The 18,494-nt window shown below is 48.2% G+C and overlaps 1 protein-coding gene across 6 annotated transcripts in view; it reads right to left on the bottom strand.

The window, feature by feature from the left end:
• Taok3 (TAO kinase 3) overlaps positions 1-18,494 on the bottom strand; it is a 153,786-nt gene that overhangs the window by 126,976 nt on the left and 8,316 nt on the right. For 3 of the 6 annotated variants that reach the window (XM_029477637.1, XM_029477639.1, XM_021163498.2), the window contains exon 2: positions 13,336-13,426. The exons of 2 other annotated variants lie outside the window; for them this stretch is intronic. The gene's annotated coding sequence lies outside the window, so the exon portion shown is untranslated. Of the gene's footprint in view, positions 1-13,335; positions 13,427-18,229; positions 18,379-18,494 lie in introns of those variants that run through there. One more of the 6 variants, XM_029477638.1, reaches the window with a different exon arrangement.

The following is an 18,494-nucleotide window of genomic DNA, read 5'->3' as shown; positions in this document are numbered from 1 at the left end:
CCATTTGAAACCGCTCAAAATTCTCATCGGAACAAATCCATAAAACACAAAAGAAGACTTAGGAAATAAAACTGAACCTTGTGTGGGCTGCAACATGTGTCCTTGCTTTCTGCAGGAGGGGAGGGAGACAGGCAAGTGGGTCTCTGTGAGTGTGAGCCTGGTCCACAGAGCAAGTTCCAGGCCAAGCAGAGCTACACAGTGAGACCCCGGCTCAAACAAGAAGTCTTTCACTCTGCCTTTGGCAAACTAAATGAACTGATAGAACGGACTTCAGATGATATCATGCAATGATTAATTCAACCAATGGCCGCACCATTGTTTATATATTGAAAGATCCTTGTGGGGGTGGGGTGACTGTCTGGAAGGGCTTCCATGAGACCCCTCATTCTGGCCAGCCCACTCCTGCTCAACTCCAACAGAACTGAGGACTGAGGGTGCAGGCTGTCACTCCAGCTACGTGAGCCACTAGGGTGAGGGAATCTCAAGTTTGAGGTGGCTCTGAGTTGCTTACTGATGGGTCTCAAATTTGTAAAAAGTCAAAAAAAACAAAAAACACAAAACAAAAAAGGACTCAAGACAAAGCCCGGAGGCAGAGCTCTCCCAGCTGAAAGAACAGGCAAGGGGCTCAGAAGCTTGCAGTGGGCTGGCCGATGCTGCTTGTATTCTAACTGCTGCTAATACTGGGCCCCCAGGACTGACAGTGCATAGATGCTAAGTGACCCTGCCCCCAAGTTATTTCTGATTGGTAAATAAAGATGCCAACAGCCAATAGCTGGGCAGAAGAGGCAGGTGGGGTTTAGGATCCCCCCAGCCCCCATGGCTTGGGGTTGGAGGAGAACCACAAGAGAGGAAGAAGGTGCAGGAGGAGGAAGAAGCAATGGGTTAGGTGAAAACATGGCCCTGAGGGTGGCCAGCTGGAGTTAAGTGCAGCCCAGATGAAACACAGTAAGTAATAACTTGGGGTTAGGATAGGAAAGTAGATTCTAACAGCATAGAGAGTATAGGCAGCTGCCCAGCTCTAGTGCTGTTTGAGGGTGACTGTAAATGTAAAGGCTGTGTGTGTCTTTTATCCGGGAACTAAATGGTCAAAGTCAGGGAAATGCCAGGTTGGGATTAAATCATTTCTACAACAAAGCTCACCATTTTCTGTGCTAGTTTTTTTTTTTTTAAACAAAACCAAAAACCAAATCACACAGTTTAAAATTCCTTCTGCACTTGTTTATGTTAAGAAAGTTTCCTAGTTAGCAGACATTCCTGGTGACTGAAACTCCACAAGGCTGTGAAGTGACAGATCCGCGTCAGAACCCCCATCTTCGGCAGCACTGTTTACTGTCAACCAGTGGACCCAAGAGGTGGTTCTGTGGGAAAAGGCACTTGCCACCGAATACAATGGCTTGAGTTTGATCCCTGGGACCCACATGATAACAAGAAGAGAACCGACTCCTACAGATTGTCCCGACATCCACATTTGCACCGTGGGATACACTTACACACACACACACAAGAGACAAATGTGTTAAATTTCTTGTTAAAACAGGCTGTATAGGTTTTTAACCTGTATACCCAACTTCCCATTCAGAAGGAATTCTGCAGACAATTATAGGAGGGCTCTTGATGGCAGAAAGAGGATGGCTGGGGACCTCAGGACCAGAGAGACACAATGATGAAGGTCCTAGGATTCCGTATCGTGATTGTTATGTACCAGTCTGAGTATAAGAAAGACCTGCATCCCTGAACCACCAACCAGCAACAGAGAACAAAGTCTGCTCTCTGGGTCAAGGCTGAGAGAGGCAGAAAGACAATGGCAGGTGACCCTCGTTCCCATGGAGAAGGGCCACAATGGAGCCCAGGCCAGATGACCCACAGCAGGTGTCTGTGCACCAACACTTGGAGTGCTGGGTCACTAATGACTCCTGTCCTCCAAACTAGTTGCAAAGAACCACCTTATACTGGTGATCTCTGGCCATCTATACTCAGCTAGACAGAGGCCAGATATCTCCTAGGGGCTCAGAGGGCCACTCTGTCCCTCCTGCAGCCAATCCGGTGCTCACAGGAGAAGGTAGTCAGGCAGGTGCATGCTGTTCTCAGAAGCATTGTAAGAGTTGGAGATGAGATGCTCTTTGTGTTGAGAATCAGCATCCTCCACCCTCTGCCTGGTGATGGTGGGATGCTGAGAGGACCAGAGGACCGTGGAGGGGCTGGCTAGACAGTTGAAAGGGGAAAGCTGCCTGCTGCCAAGCCAGAGGCACGGAGCTAAGTCCCCGGAGCTCACAAGTGGAGGGTAAGAACTGATTCCCCAGAGCTGTCCTCTAACCTCCATAACACTTGTACACTTTCTTCCAGCACCCCATAAATAAATATTCAGATGTTAAAAAGGCATTACTATTACAATATTGGTTATTGGGTACAGGCACGAGCCCGTGTGCGTGTGACAGACTAAGGTACAAGGGTGTCACCGCATGAAACCACTGTTGCAATTAGTTTGGTTTGGAAAAATCAAAACAAACGCATGACTTGGCCCCAGTTCATCCTTACTGCGCAGTGACGCCCTGCGTGCATCTTCTTCCTGCACTCACTGCACTGCATCCTGGTGTCCCATCCAAACCCTCCCCTGACTTATCACAACCCACAGATGCAAGCTCCTGGTCGTTTGGCAGTGGCATGAACGTGGGTAAAGGGCAAATGTGACCCAGCGGATGAAACACGAGGCAATGACAACTTGTTATTTTAGACCTCACTCTATAGACCATGTTGGCCTCGAACTCACAGAGACCTGCCTGCCTCTCTCTTCGAGTGTGGGGCTAAAGACAGGCATCAGCACACCTGCCCAGCCATGTATTGTAACTAACTACACATGCTCTTCCTGCCCCTATTCGTGACAGAACCCAGTTGAAGGAGGCTCTTGTCACAGGCTGCCTTAGCTGTAGCATCAGCCCTGAGGCTGCAGGGGGCACTGTGGCTGTGGGAACAGCAGCCCTCAGGGTCCACACTGCATCTCTGCCTTGCTCTTTCAAAGCCTGGGGTCTGCTCTGTTATGTCACACAACGGTATGTGTCCTCAGTGTCACGAGACGACATGTGTCCTCGGTGTCACATGACAACGTGCATCCTTAGCTCCCAGGCCTCTCTTTAATGCCCACTCACCCCTTCACCTTGACCAGAGTAATCAGCCTGCTAATCTGATTTCTCAAGGTGCTAGCCAGCTGAGGATCCCCAGCCCGCTTCTGAGGCTTAGTCAGCCCCTAGCCATTGAATAAAATGCTAGAAGAACGCCCTGCGCACAGCCAGATCTACTATCTGGAAGCAGTTTCTACTAGATGCATGAATGGAAATACTTATATTGCGTGGTCAGATCAGGACAGAAACTTGAAACTGAAAATCAAATTGGGCCAGTGAAATGGCAAAGGGGCTTGCAGCTAAGCTTGCTCAGCAACCAGAGTTCAAACTACAGGACCTACACGGTAGAAGGAGAGAAACGGCTCCTGCAAGTTGTCCTCTGACCTCTGCATGTGTGTCTGCCCGCAGAGAAACAAATATTTGTAAGAGAAGAGTAAATAAGGGGCTGGAGAGCAGCGGTTCTCACCCTGCCTAGCGCTGGGACCCTTCAGTGTTCCTCGTGCTGTTACTCTGTAACTGCGGCCACTGCTGTTCTGTCACTGCAGCGCTACTCTGTAACTGCGGTTTTGCTACTGTTATGAATCGTAGTGTAACTGTCTGATGGGATGGTGCACAGGTTGAGAGCTGCTGGGCTGGAGTGAAGGCCCTGTGGTTATGAGCACTGGCTGCTCTTTGAGAGAACCTAGGTTCAGGTCCCAGCACCCGCAGAGTGGATCACAACCATCTGTAACTCCAGTTCAAAGGGATCTGATGCCCTTTCTGACCTCCTCTTGACACTAGGCACATTGTGAGGGTATAGACATGTATGTAGGTAACACATACACATACATAAATATATATCATCATACATATATGTGTATATATAAATAATATATATTATGTATGTATAAATATATAACTATATACATGTGTATAAATAAATGTATACAATACATAAAAATATATTTATATAATTACATGTAACTATGTCCATATATTATATATATATGCATATATTATATAATATATATTTTAGATTAAAGACACTGAAGTATAGCCATATAGGTAAGAAATAGTCACTAATTAGGAATTGGTTCCTTTGGACAGTCCTCCTTTCTTAGTTAACACATTAGAAAGGTTACAGCAAAGAGCTCTGAATGTAAAATTTGAGTCAAAAAAGACCAGGCAGGGTTATGAGGAAGCAAGGGTTGCCATAGGGTTTGGGAAGAAATGTGGTGGGAGCTTGTCTGGGCCAGATGAAGGCAGAGGAGAAAAGCCGTGTCCAGGGAGACAGGGCTGCACCCTTTCCAATCCTTGAAGGAACTGTCAGACCCTGGCTTGGGTTTCTGGTGGGACACACAAGGGGGAGGCATAGCCAGGAAGTGAGCGAGTCCCTCTCAGGACACAGTGTAATGCTGCTGCTCCCCCAGCCTGTCTTGAAGAAAAGACAAAAAGCCCAGATTTCTGGAAATCAAGCTCTTGGGGGTTGAAGTGCTATGGAATCTTTCTGCACATAGAACTATTGGTGGTGGTGGTGTGTGTGAGTGTGTGGTGTGTGTGGTATGTGTATATGTAGGGTGTGTGGTATATGTCTGTGTGTGTGTGGTATGTGTATGTGCAGGGTGTGTGTGTGTGTGTGTGTGTGGTATGTGTATGTGCAGGGTGTGTGTGTGTGGTATGTGTATGTGTAGGGTGTGTGGTATGTATATGTGCAGGGTGTATCTGTGTGGTATGTGGTGTGTGTGTATGTGTGGTACATCTGTGTGGTATGTGTATTGTGTGTGTATGTGTATGTGTGTATGGTGTGGAGGTGAGGAAGGAAAAGGGGAGAGAGGAGAGGGAGAGACACACAGAGGTCCTAAAGAGCTCTTTTCAACATTTGTAACAATAAAGACTTAAAAAAGCTAATGTGATTATCTGTGCAACAGTACAGGCTTGGGAATGAGATGGAAGATGTATGCTTATGACAAAAAGAGGAGTGTCTGCTGATATACACTAGGGTAAAAAAGCTACATGATATTGACCACCCTAATTCGTACTTTAAAAACTATACAGGAGTCTGGAGTGTTATACACAAAATACATCTGGGATAGGATGTAATTTGTATCTTGTGACTACTTACAAATACAGCCCATTGATCACAGCAAAGTGAACATATTGCTTATAAGGCCTGGCCACCAGCAGGCCAGGGGGAGGCAGAGACTGATGAATTTCTGAGTTCAAGAGCAGCCTGGTCTACATGACCATTTCTGGGCTAGCCAGGATTGCACAGTGAGAGCCCGTCTTTAAGAGACGGTGTGTGAGAACTACGGTGGGTTAGAGACGGCCGCCATTTTGCTGGAAAGAGGGAAGGTTGGTTCGGCTTCCGTGTCTGCTTATTCACCAAGCCTTCTTGACAGGAACCCCCGATACAAGACCGACAAGGCACTGCCTTTAGAACATCAAAACACAGAGACTTTACAGTTCCAAGTGACATCTGGTCACCGGGACTCTGGGGCAGATTTGAGTGTTATCACTGTCCAGTCCCAGTCCCCCCAAATAAAAGTCACTGTTGCTGCCTGCTGAACTCTACGCTACGCCTGCATGGTGCCAGTCACCCGGGACTGTTCATTCAGAACTAAAGACCACCTGCCTTTAATTCCACTCACACGACCTATAGGAAACAGGAAATATTGTCATTCGGGGACACCTTTTAGGGGAAGCAAAACATCAGTATGAAAACGTGAAGCTGAGGGTTTAGGAACTAAATTTTTAAAGAAGATAAGTACAGTTGTCTTCCCACTGTTACAAGTATTCAATACACTGAGCTTAGACCGGGCCTGGCTGCTTGTACAGTTGCACCACATGGCTGCTGTGCTTTGGGGAAGAAAATGCATTTGAAAGATGCAGGGAAGCTCCATGTCTTTGCTACCTACGAGGGGATTGCTTCAGAGGACGGGGCCAGTTCTCTCTCCAAGCGTCTCACGTGCCTCACATCAGTGAAGATGTCCCCTCATTCTAACTACTCCTGATGTCGTCCACATCCCTGGAGTCCATGGGCCGCGAGCTTCCTCAGCTCCCCAGTTGCTCCCTCCCCACCCCCATCCCCTTTCTTCAGGTTAGCCACCTCTCAGCCAGGGCCACCAATGGCCCCTGAATCCCTTCCCCTGTGACCTGCGAATCACTGGTCCACCCCTCTCATTGCCTCCCACCACTGTCTACCCACCCTTCTTCACTTGGCTTACCTCACACTAATGCATCACTGCGGAGGGAGGGGCCTTGCCTGACAGGAACACGCTCCCAGGAACTTACCTCCAATCTGCTTGTCTCCCCTCTGAAGGATTCTCCTCAAGTCTCAGTTTCTGGAGCCCTCTGGGCAGGCCCTTCTCTCTGGTTCTGCTTGCTTCCTCCCAGGGGCCCTGTTGTCTATGAGGAGGCTGCCCACCCCATCCTTCCACACAGGAGTGTGTACTGAGCAACTTCCCGTCCCTCTGGACTGCCTCTTCTCACTCTCTCCCGGGCTGCTCTTCTTCTCTTCCAGTGAGGCTGTCCTCGCTCCAGAACCCAAGTCCAGGTTCTCATCCCCAATCTTTCTTCCTTGAAGTCACTCCACAGAGCAGCTGGGGAGCGCTCCTTCAAAGGCTCTCATTGCATTGGTCTCTCCTATTCAAATGGCTTAAACGGCTCCCCACTATCTCTGGTTCAGAGTTCAAACTTCTTGCTATGTGATTCAAAAAGCCTTTGATTCCCCACTGTCCCTAAGTCCCCAGCTTTGTTCCCACCCTCTGAACTCGGCTGAGTGTGCACTGATCATGTCCTGCCACACCTGATGAAAAGCTGGCCAGCCTCTGGGACTTCGTGCAGATCCCACCACCACCGTGTGTAAAGAAGTACCCTGACAGCTTCCTGATGGCATCTACCCTTTACACGACACGGCCACTCCTTAACTTCATTCCTTGTGACTAGCAATGCGACGGCGCTTAGGTATGCCTTCTGCACAGTGTCCTCATGGCGGCAGGCAACTGGGACCGTTCACTCAGAATTAAAGACCATCTGTCCAGGACTCAAGCTGAAGTTTTGTGTCTGTCTCGCTTCTGATGAAAAGATCCAGGAGACCAACTAACTAAATAAACAATATTTTGTGTATGTGTGTAGAATAATTAAGAGAGATGATTTTTAAGGAATTTTCATTTCTATTACTTTACAAAAATAATTATGAGCAATCGCACTCCTAGGTACATACTCCAAAGAATTGAAAACATATGCGCATATGAAAATGTATACATGGGGGCCGGAGAGACAGCTTTAGCCATAACGAGTGCCTTGTGCTCGCCTGAATTCCAGCGCTCACAATTGTCTGTAACTCCAAAGCCAGAGAGTGCGCGTTCACACACACACACACACAGCAATGCATATGTGGATGCTCACATCAATGTTACGATCAGCAATGGAAACACCTCAAGTGCCCATCAACTGATGAACACACAGGAGTCAGTGTCACCGGTATGCACTGCTGGGCTTAAAAGGGAATGGAGTATTGACCCAGGCGCATGATACAACATGGATGCGTCTAGAAAATATCATGCAAAGTGGAGGGCTCTCACATACTCACACAGCGCCACATGGGGTCTGATCCCACACATGATGAAATGTCCACAATCAGACAGAAAGTTAGTGACTGTCCAGCGCTGGAGTCTATGAGAGCAAGTGACGTGGGCACACACAGTTTTGTTCTTTGGTTTAATACATTAAAAACCACCTGGAAGCCAAGCCTGGTGGTGGCACACGCCTTTAAACTTCCAGCACTCAGGAGGTAGAGGCAGGTGGATCTCTGGGAGTTCAAAGCCAGCCTGATCTACAACATACGAGGAGTTCTAGGCTGGTCCGGACTATGTAGTAAGAGTTTGCAGGAAATCCTAGTGTTTGGGAGGTAGAGTCAGGAGAATTCAAGGCCAGCTTTGATGACCCAGGGAGCCATCAGGTTGAGCTACATGAAACCCTGGCTCAGCAAAAAGACAGCAGAAATAGGCAGGGGAAAAGTCAAACAGGAAGTGAGCCTGACACTGGGCTTGAAGAGAAGGTAAAGTCTGAGAGCTAGAGATACTTTTGGTGAAATAACAAGCACTGGAACCAGTGGTGAGCCTGGAACATCTGACTGACTGCAAAGGAGCTGAAGGGACCTCCCGCCCGCCCAACCGCCCAAGAGCAGAGGAAGTGAGGCTGGATAAACACTCTGGGGACAGATTAGCAAGGGCGTGGAGAACCTCGAAGTGGAAAGTGGGAACCTCAGAGGCCCAGCATGCAGAGTTCAGTGCTGGAAGTGGTGTTTGAAGAAGGCTGTGCAGCAGGGCGTGGCAGTGCATTCCTTCAACCCCAGCTCTGGAGAGACCCAGCCAGAAGATAGAGTGTTCAAGGCCAGCCTGGCCAGCACACAGTGAGACCCTGTCTCAAATAACAACCAAAAAGCAAAGGAATGAAAAGGTTGTTGGGTATGAGCTGGGGAGGGTGGGTGGGTGAGAGACCAGGATGGAGGGAGCCAGCTATGGTGACCCATAACTGAAGACACAGGAGACTGAGTCCGAACGGGACACAGGGAACAGTTTAATTTTTACAGCAGTATTGAGGAAGTCTAACTAGGGGCAGTCTAAGTACAAGGCAGACACAGAGGAATCCAGAAGCAGGAGACAAGAGGGTCGTGCTACAAGTAGAGCTGTAGACTTTCAAGTGTCAGGACCATGTCCACAGGGACTCCGTAGCCTTAGCAAAGCTGTATATAGTTTCATGGTTTAGTCAGTCTAGTCTCAGTATCTCCCTACTTCACATCTGCTTAGCTGCCATCCCAGGGAAATCTGCTCAACCTGTCTTCGACGCATTTAAGTTCACAGACTCCTTAGAGGACAGCAATCCCCAGAGATGGACGGTAAGACACCAAAACCAAACCAAACCAGAAATACCTTCTTTATCTTCTGGGTCTGCTAAAGAAAAACTCAACAAAGCCCTTCTGTTCTCCCTGCTGTGACCTAAAGTGCTAAAATACAGTCCCAACCTGACCCGGCGTGCAAGAGGCACCAGCACACATTGCACAGAGAAAATAAGTTCAAAACCAAACAAAACGAAGAAACCAAATGACCCTCTGGCTGGAGAGCCAGCTCAGCGTGTGGACTAGAGAGAGATCCCCAATACCCATGTGGATGAAGGGCGTGGTGATGTATCTGTAACCCGCCTACTGGGTGAGGCAGATAGAGGGGGGACACACACTTACCCTTAACCTCATACCCTCATACGACTATGCACACACAGGAACACATAAATACTTTGAAAATAAACCTATACTTTGTTCTCCCTGTGGCTCTTCTAAGTTCTACCAAATGGAGGGGAAATTTCAGTGGGTGGACAAAGGGAGAAATGGGACTAACACTGAGTCTGTTGGACTGAAAAATCATTTGACTAATAATTACTAAATCTACAGCCAATTCTGCAGCCTCCCCAGCTTCTCCCCACCCGACTGGCCAGGGTAGCACACGGAGCACATGAGAACATGGATAAGACCAGTGGGTCCCATCTCCATGTCCATGTCCTTTTTCAGTCTGAGACACCAAGGCTTGGGAGGAGGGGGCTAGCAGGTGTGTGAGGTGACGGGGTGAGAGATGGCAGACACGTTCCTGTGCCAAGCCCAAAAATATGTGACAAAGACGGAGAGTAATGCAGGAGGGCTGAGCAGGAGCCGCAGTGCAGGGGTCAGCCGCTAAGAACCAAGAGCACCAGCGACAGATTCTCTGACTCCCTGAACTGTTGCCCAAGGTGGGCGGCACCGTACTGGCGATGGGGGCTTATGGCAGCATTTGGCAGAGCACACACACACATCAGGGTCAGAGGGTACACATGAAAAGACAGATGCTCTCAGCCTGCAGAGGGCTGATGAGGGCAGGCAGACAGTTTTAGAAAGTGACTGGACCAACCTGTGGGCAAATGCAGCTTGGCTTTAAAAGAGACATCTTGGTGATTATATACTATATAAATATATACATATTTATATATTATATATATTGTATATATATTACACATGCACAGGACTGACCGATCATTTTCTGGTAAAGCTGTGAATGGTACCTGTGTTACCCCAAAGCAGCAAGAACGAACACAGCTGCCAGATATCAGTCACAGGCTCTTCCCATGATATATGATCAACTTTGGGCTTCGCAGACATTATCTCATTTAATCTCCTCACTGATCTCGGGGAGGTGGGTATTCTGACCAATGCCCATTTTCTAGTTTGAGGAACTTGCTTCTGTGAGGTTAGCAGGTGTGTGTGTGTATTTACAGTATGTGCATGAATTATATATACACATATGTATATTATGTGTGTATAGGTGTTAACATATGTGTGTTTGTATACATACATTTCCAAGACACCTCTAAAAATAACTTGCCTTTGCATTTTTTTAAGAACCTGGGCCCAGATTATCACGCTTTCTCTGCACAGCTTCCTTTCTATGTCGCCACCAGAACTGAACCAGAACCACCTACAACTTCAGACCCCTTCACAGGATATATATATATATATATATACACACACACACACACACACATATACATATACATATACATATATACATATGGTTTTGACTTAACATTTCATGTGATGGTTCCGATCCGTTGGGATGTTCTTGAAAACTAACTCTGTAATCGGTAAAACAGGAAATATAGCATCTCACTGTGAAGCTGTCCCCCCACCTCCCCACACCCCCGCCCCCGCTAACATGTGGCCTTGCACGAAAAGGGGTCCATGTGATCTTTACAGGCCAGAGATAAGGACTGTGACCACGGGAAACCAGAGAGAAGAGTCAGCACATGCCGTGTCAGCTTACTCCGGAGACTCTGAGCCTTGTCATCTGGATGGGACCCACCAAGTGCAGCCGCTGGTTAAATCAACAGGCACAGATGGATGGGATGGGGCCAGTGACTTCCACCTTCCCTGACTCAATTAAGATCTGCAGTCATCTGTCTGTTGGGTGAGGCCCCACCCACTTCCTCTCCCCCACTCCCAGCTCCGACCAGGACACTTCTGGACTGAAATCGACATTCAGCCCATTCTGGAGGCTTTCTGAGAGGCTGCAATTTGTAGTGTGTGTGTGTGTGTGTGTCTGTCTGTCTGTCTCCTTCCCCCACTTCACACACACACACACACACACACACACACACACTTTGGCACCATATTTCAAAGGTTATCTGAACATTTGAATTAGACTCCTGCCTGCCCCTGCCCCCAGCAGTAGTCGCCACACACATCTTGAAGGATCGATGCCTCCCTAAGCAACATGACAACAATGGATTTACACATCAGGCGTGGCAGAAGCTTGAGTTTGTCCAGGGCTGACGGTCAGCCCACACAATCCCCTCCATCCTTGTTCCCATCGCCTAGCAGAGTTGATAAAAGGAGCTGAGGAGACATAAAGACAGCTTTCCCTCGGAGAATTACTTAGACTATCTTTAACATACAAAGTAATGGCCGGGCTGTCAATTAAAAGTTACCTCCGCCCCCACAATTCTTGGGGCTCTCAGAGACTAAACCATCAACCAAGATGCATACATGGGCTAGACCTATCCCCCCCACTCCTCCTCCCACATATGTAGCAGATGTGCAACTTGGTCTTCATGTGGGTCCCAAACAACTGGAGAGGGGGGAAGCTGTGTCAAAAGCTGTTGTCTGTCTGTCCCTGTTCTTCTAGCTGGGTTGCCTTGTCTGCCTCTGTGGGAGATGATGCACCCCACAGAGTTGATGCAGGGTGGGTGGGTGGGGGTGGAGATACTGGGGGAGCCTTCACTCTCTCAGAGGAGAAGTGGAGGGGGAAGGCTAGTGGGAGGGGGTGACTAGGAGGAGGGGCAGTGAGCGGGATGTAAAGTTAATAAAAAAAAAAGTTACCTCTTTGCTTGAGTCATCTGACTTTATTTTATGGACTTAGAGTTGTCCCGGGAATTAATGACCTCATGGCTAAGGTATTTTTTTCTTCTCCTTGAGTAAGTGACTAACCCTAGTCACTAAAATGATTTCAAAAGTGGCAAAACAAAGCAAACGTGGCCCGACCCTTTGATCTTTGTGTCTTTAAGGTTGGACTCACATGTGAGAAGCTGCCTCCCTTGGCCCCCACTTCCCCATCCTTTGAGATAAGGACTATAGGAAGGGATACTGCTCAGGTCTGGCAAGGACACTGGGCCACGCTGTGTAGCTTAGCCTTGACATGTTGCTCTGACGGGGCCTCCATTAAGGTGGGCTTCATCCACCTTAATGGTGACTGCTAGCACATTTGTGTTTTCTTCAAGGGCTCTTCTGCCAAGATCAGGCCACTCTGCTGGCAGCCTGACCTTGGCCTTACTCATCCAGAGGAGGAGGGAAAATGAAAAATCCTACGTTTCCAAAAACCTGACCCAGAAGCTCAACGACATCAAACCACTAACTAAGCCTAGCGCATGGGTCCGACGGCTCTCAACTTTATGCCTCTCAGCTGGAGGGTGAGGGAAGGCCCTGTGTTCTCACGTGAAATTCAGGAAGTTTAAGTGGCTCCCGTGTGTGAAGGGTGTGTCAGCGTGAGTTGCTTTATAGCAGGACAGTCAATGTAAAATTCACAAACCATAGACGCTTACTCACAGCAGACTTCTGAACGAGGGGCCCTTCCATGTCCAAACCAACAGGCGAGAGACTTTAAATGTAATCTTGCCCCCCCAGCAGCCAATAGGCCTGAGAGGAGAGTTTCTCTGAAAGACTGCCTCTGGCTCACAGGAAAGATAACGCTGAGATCAGCTTCAGTGACAAGGACGCCTGCCACCAGGCTGTCAAGCACCTTCATCCTGAGAAAGGAAGTTCTTAACAGAGACTCAAGTGAGACTTGAGCAGCACTTCCTGGTCAGGCCGGGAACCCCAAGAGCACTTTACGGGGCTCTGCATTTTGACATTCGGGGAAGGAATGTTCTAAAACAAGTTTCCAGCACCCCCAGTATTGCTTAAGCCCTCCACTCTCGGTTCCCACCAGAGAGAACAAACAGGCGCTAGCTAAACAAACACCATGTAAAAGAATCTATGACACTCTTCGGTCAATGCCTGCTGCTGCAGTAACATGTAAACACCATGCCAGGCCACGCCAGGGCACGCCAGGCCAGGCTACTGGCCTCCAGAAAGACAGCGGCAGAGTTAGCATTGCTACCCTCTCTCTGCCTAGGAGCTCTGGGTACTGTCGTGGGACATGTTCTGTTAGGAGGCACTCACCGTCCTCGAGAACAAAGAGCAGTCGGGTTGTCTTCACATTTTATTCTTCAAATCTACAGCGTCTTCTGTTCAAAGCCAATGGATGGGAGGTCTGCAAGAAGCCCCATGAAGTCCTTATGAGGAACTACAGCTGAAGACGTGTGAGGAGCGTGCCCCACGGTGCTATCGGGGCCCAGCAGCCTGCCTGCGCTACTTCCTGTTCTGGCGCCCATTGGCCCTTGCAGGTGCATGTGCCTCTGGGTGGTGCCAGTCTGTTCGTCTCTCTCTCTCTCTCTCTCTCTCTCTCTCTCTCTCTGCCGGTCTCTGAACTACTGATCACCTGAAGGAGATTTAAGGCTGCCACTACCAACACCAGGAGCATCTAGGATCTAGGACACTACCACCCTGGGTTCAACCTGAGAGCCGCCCAGAAAGGTTCATTAGGCATTAGTGACTGCCCAATTCAAAGACACAGCTTATTTCTTTTTTTTTTAAAGGTTCATTTATTTATTTTATGTTTCTGAGTACACTGTTGCTCTCGTCATGCACACTAGAAGAGGCCATCCGATCTCATTACAGATGGCTGTGAGCCACCATGTGGTTGCTGGGGAATTGAACTCAGGACCTCTGGAAGAGCAGTCAGTGCTCTTAACCACTGAGCCATCTTTCCAGCCCTACACATCTTATTTCAACAGGTTTTTATGCTTTCTCTAAAACTGACTGTGACTGAGCCGGTCCTAGTGGAGGCGGGGGCAGAGGAGGGGGGGGGAGAGGAGGAACGAAACGGGATGATTCCCAGTTCAAGTCCTGCTTGGGCTACAGAGGACTTCAAAACCTGTCTGGGCTTCAGAGTGAGTTCAAGGACACCTTGGGCAACATAGTAAGAGGCTGTCTAAAAGATGGGCTGTGGAGGGAGAAGATGGGAAGAAGGCGCCACAGTTAAGAGGACTTGCAGCTTGGCGGCCGGAATCTGGGGTTTGGGTCCCAGCACCCACATCCAGTGGTTCATAGATGCCTGCAACTCTAGTTGCAAGGGATCCAAAGCCTGCAATCTGCTTCCCTGGGCACATGCTTACACGTGCACTGACACATAAATAAATTAAAAAGCCCAAATCTTTAAAAAGGAAACAGAGAGCCGAACAGTCAGTTCAGCGGGAGGTGAGGCCCTAGGCTCAGTTTCAGTGCTCATGCCAAGTCACCTGCTCTATTTTAGTGATTCCCAACCTGTGGGGAGCGACCCCTTGAGGGGGGTCACATATCGGAAGTCCTGCATATCCACATTAACATTATTAACATGAATATAACACTAATAATTTATATTAATATATGTAATTTATATTAATATTAACATAACATTATGCAAAATTACAGTAATGAAGTAGCAATGAGATAATTTCCTGGTTGGGGGTGACTACGACATGAGGAACTGTGTTAAAGAGCCGCAGCATTAGGAAGCTTGAGAACCGCTCCTCCATTAAAAACATGATTCTTGGCACCAGTATATTGTGATGAACAGAACGGAGTCTGGGATTTGGGGGAGGTGGGTTATATATAAATGGGAAAGAGAAGTTCCACGCGGCAGAGACTGGAGGCTCTAGGATGGCAACTGGGCCAGCTGACAGCACTTGCTGTTCACTACAAAGAGCACTGTGCTCTGGCTGCCACCGAAGTCTATGAAGACTTTTCAGGCTTGGCACCTGTAAGTAAGTAAGCCCTGTACTGGAGAGGCTCAGTTGAGAGGATGGAGGTTCAAAGCCAGCCTGGCTTACATGGACAGTGAGACAGAAACCTTTTCAGAACCCGGTATGTGTTAGTGAGGGCTTGCTTGTCCTTGGTATTTCAAATGCACACTGGAGGTGGATGGTGCTCAGTTATTGTAAATCAGGCTTAAAATGCGCTTCAGAGGCAAACGCGCAGAGAGCGGATGACAACCCTCTATTAACATAAGGAGTTCGATTTGACCAGTTTGTAGCATCAATATCATAACCAATGGAGACCTAGTGAAAAGTCCCCACGGGGCTAATGCCCCAGAGCTGGGGCGCATGATTACTGTGGTTTTTACGTTGCCTAAGGAGGTGACACAGGCATCAGAGAGGTTACCTCACAATGACCGGTTTTCACATATTTTTCTCCTACCTAAGATGTGTTCTTCTTTCCTGGCTTCTATGGTCAAAAGTAGAGAAGCACAAGTCTAACCCAAAAGACAAACCTAAAATCCAGTGAAGAAAACAGACACCAACAAGCTTCCAAACTGCATTTTCCTTCCTCAGGGTTTTACTTCCTTATGCTCAAAAATAACGAAAGCTCTTACAGCCAACCAACTGGAGAACTTGCTCAAGCCAGATTTCTATTAGTCATTCGACAAATATTCACTAAACGACTAGTTGGGTGATACCACTGAGCCAATCAAGACTGTCTCTGTGGACCCTGAATGCCAGCGGAGGGGTTTAAGATGGTCAGAACAAACAGAACGGTTTGTTTCTCTGGCGGCAGAAGTTAGCAAGTGCTGCGGAGAAGACGTCAGTTGCAAAGGTGGGGACCAACCCTCCCCAAGTTTGTGCTCCGCTAGCAAGTGATCGTTCAAGACAGGAAGGCCTTTGTGTTGGAAGACTGGGGGTGTGGAGCACTCCTGACTGATTCCAACACCAACTTCTGTTGCATGTGACAGAGAAGCGCGTGTGTGCGTGCATGCATGCGTGTGTGGATGTGTGAGTGTGTGTGTGCGTGCATGCATGTGTGGATGTGTGAGTGCGTGTGTGCATGCATGCATGTGTGTGTGGATGTGTGAGTGCGTGTGTGCATGCATGCATCTGCATGTGTGTGAGTGTGCCCATGAGTGTGTGTGCATGCACACGCGTGCATGCACGGGCATGAATTTCTGGGTAAGCCTGTATGTGCTTGCATGTGGAAGCCAGAGTTACGCCGCTGCCAGTGTCTTCCTCACCCACTCTCCACCTCATTGTTTGAAGACACTGTCTCTCATGGCACCTGTTGCTCATCGATTCCGCTAAACAGGCCAGGAAACCCCAATCTACCTGCTTCCACCTCCACAGTACCAAGATTACAGATGTGTGTCCCCACCACATCTGGCTTTTAAAAAAACTTTGTTTTTTGGTAGGATGCTAGAGAAATGGTTTAGAGTTCTTGCTGCTTTTGCAGAGGGCCAGGATATGTTTCCTGGCATCTATGTGACAGCTGTCAACTGTCTCTAACTCCAGTTCTGGAGTATCTGACACCCTCTTCTGGCCCCCTCAGTCACAGCATGCATGCAGTCCACATACATACACACATGCAAGCAAAACATCCGTGCTCATAATTTTTTATTTAAATTAAAATTAAAAAGGGAATTTTTAAATTATATTTTTATTTACTTTGAATATATGTGGGTGGCTATGTGTGTGTGCCTATGAGCATATATGTCAAACCATGAGTCAGAGAACAGATTATGAGAGTCAGCTCTCTCCGGGCAGTGGTGGTGCATGCCTTGAATCCTAGCACTTGGGAGGCAGAGGCAGGCGGATTTCTGAGTTCGAGGCCACCCTGGTCTACAAAGTGAGTGCCAGGACAGCCAGGGCTACACAGAGAAACCCTGTCTCGAAAAAACCAAGAGAGAGAAAGAGAGAGAGAGAGAGAGAGAGAGAGAGGGAGAGAGAGAGAGGAAGAGAGAGGAAGAGAGAGAGAGTGAGAGAGAGAGAGACAGAGAAAGAGACAGCTCTCGCCTTCCACCACAGCTGCCCCAAGAAAAGGTGGCAGGGTTCTCTCCCTGCCAAGCTGCCTCAGCAGCCCGCACCGACTTTTACTGGGTGCTAAGGATCCAGACTCGGTTCTCATGAGCAGTTTGCAGACTGAACCTTCTCTAAGAATCTTAATTTGTGGATGAGACTCAGAGAAAGCAGAACAAAACCCCAACGCACCCAGATAATAAAAACACCATCCAAGGAAACAAAGTAACAGACCCTCCCCCCTTTAACAGTCAGAGTGAACTTGGGAGGCAGAGGCAGGCAGATCTCTGAGTTCGAGGCCAGCCTGGGCTACAGAGAGAGTCCCAGGACAGCCAGGGAGACACAGCCTTGAAAAACCAAGAAAGTAAAAATGAAATGTTGACAATGCCCATGGATGTTTCCAAGTACTGGGCGCCTCATGACAGAATTTGCAAATCTCATGCTCAGAGGTAGACTACGATGACTATGTCTTCCCTTAGGAACTGTTCCCGTTAGCATCACCTGCAGTGACAGCTGCATTCTGCAACTCTCTGCATAACAACTCTTAAGTACCAGTTTGAACAGGGCGCCCAAACCAAGAACATGTTGCTAAATATGCCAGGAGATTGATCTGCAGCTCTGAATAGGTAGAGAAGATCAGAGTTCTGCTCTGAGGAAGCTGGAGAGTACCTGTACATATTGAAAAGTCGAGAGGAGGCTCGGCGCAAAGAGACCCACAGGCAGACAAGCAGACAGAAGCACGGAGGGAGAGTGTGGAGGGCTTCCATATGAAAAGCCAGCTGAGGTAGAGCTCCTGCCTCGGTTTCCAGCACAGAAAAAAATAAATAAAAAGAAAGGAACTAATCTAGCCCATCTGGATCAAGCTGGCTATTGTCTGCGTGATTTTGGGAAGGAGTCAATGACTTTCTTGGAGCCTCAGTTTCCCTATGTGCAAATCTGACTCCTTGTTCTTTCTGGAGTTGGCTGTCATGCAACTGAACAAATGATCCATGAGAGTCCAGCTACAGAAATGGGCTTCAAGGGGTTAAAGAAAGCAACCAGCGCTGCTGACTGGGCATTGTGTTTCTGACCCTGCTTGGCAGTTAACGGGCCTCTTCATTCATTCATTCATTCATTCATTCATTCCAAGAGTCTGGAGAACTATATACTCCTATTGATGAAGAAATGTGACACTTCCAATGTCACCAACTTACTTAGGGCCAGGCAGGTGGTGGCACAGTCATGAAGCCAGAGAAGGTCCTTGAGTCATTCTGAGTCTAAGACTCCCTTCCTCTGGACTGTCAAACAATGGAATGCTGACATTTGTTCTGTTGTCCAAAGGAATCCCATATCTCTTCACAGCCTTTATTAAAAAAATATTTATTTTGAATAGAACACAAAAAAGTACTATTTTTAAGTGTGTGTGTGAGAGAGAAAGAGAGAGGGAGGGAGAGAGAGGGAGAGGGAGGGGGAGGGGGA

Source organism: Mus caroli, chromosome 5 (assembly GCF_900094665.2).
Source record: "Mus caroli chromosome 5, CAROLI_EIJ_v1.1, whole genome shotgun sequence".
In the NCBI taxonomy this organism is placed as follows: domain Eukaryota; kingdom Metazoa; phylum Chordata; class Mammalia; order Rodentia; family Muridae; genus Mus; species Mus caroli.
Note: the sequence above shows the minus strand (reverse complement) of the source record. Positions and strands in the feature narration are given on the sequence as shown.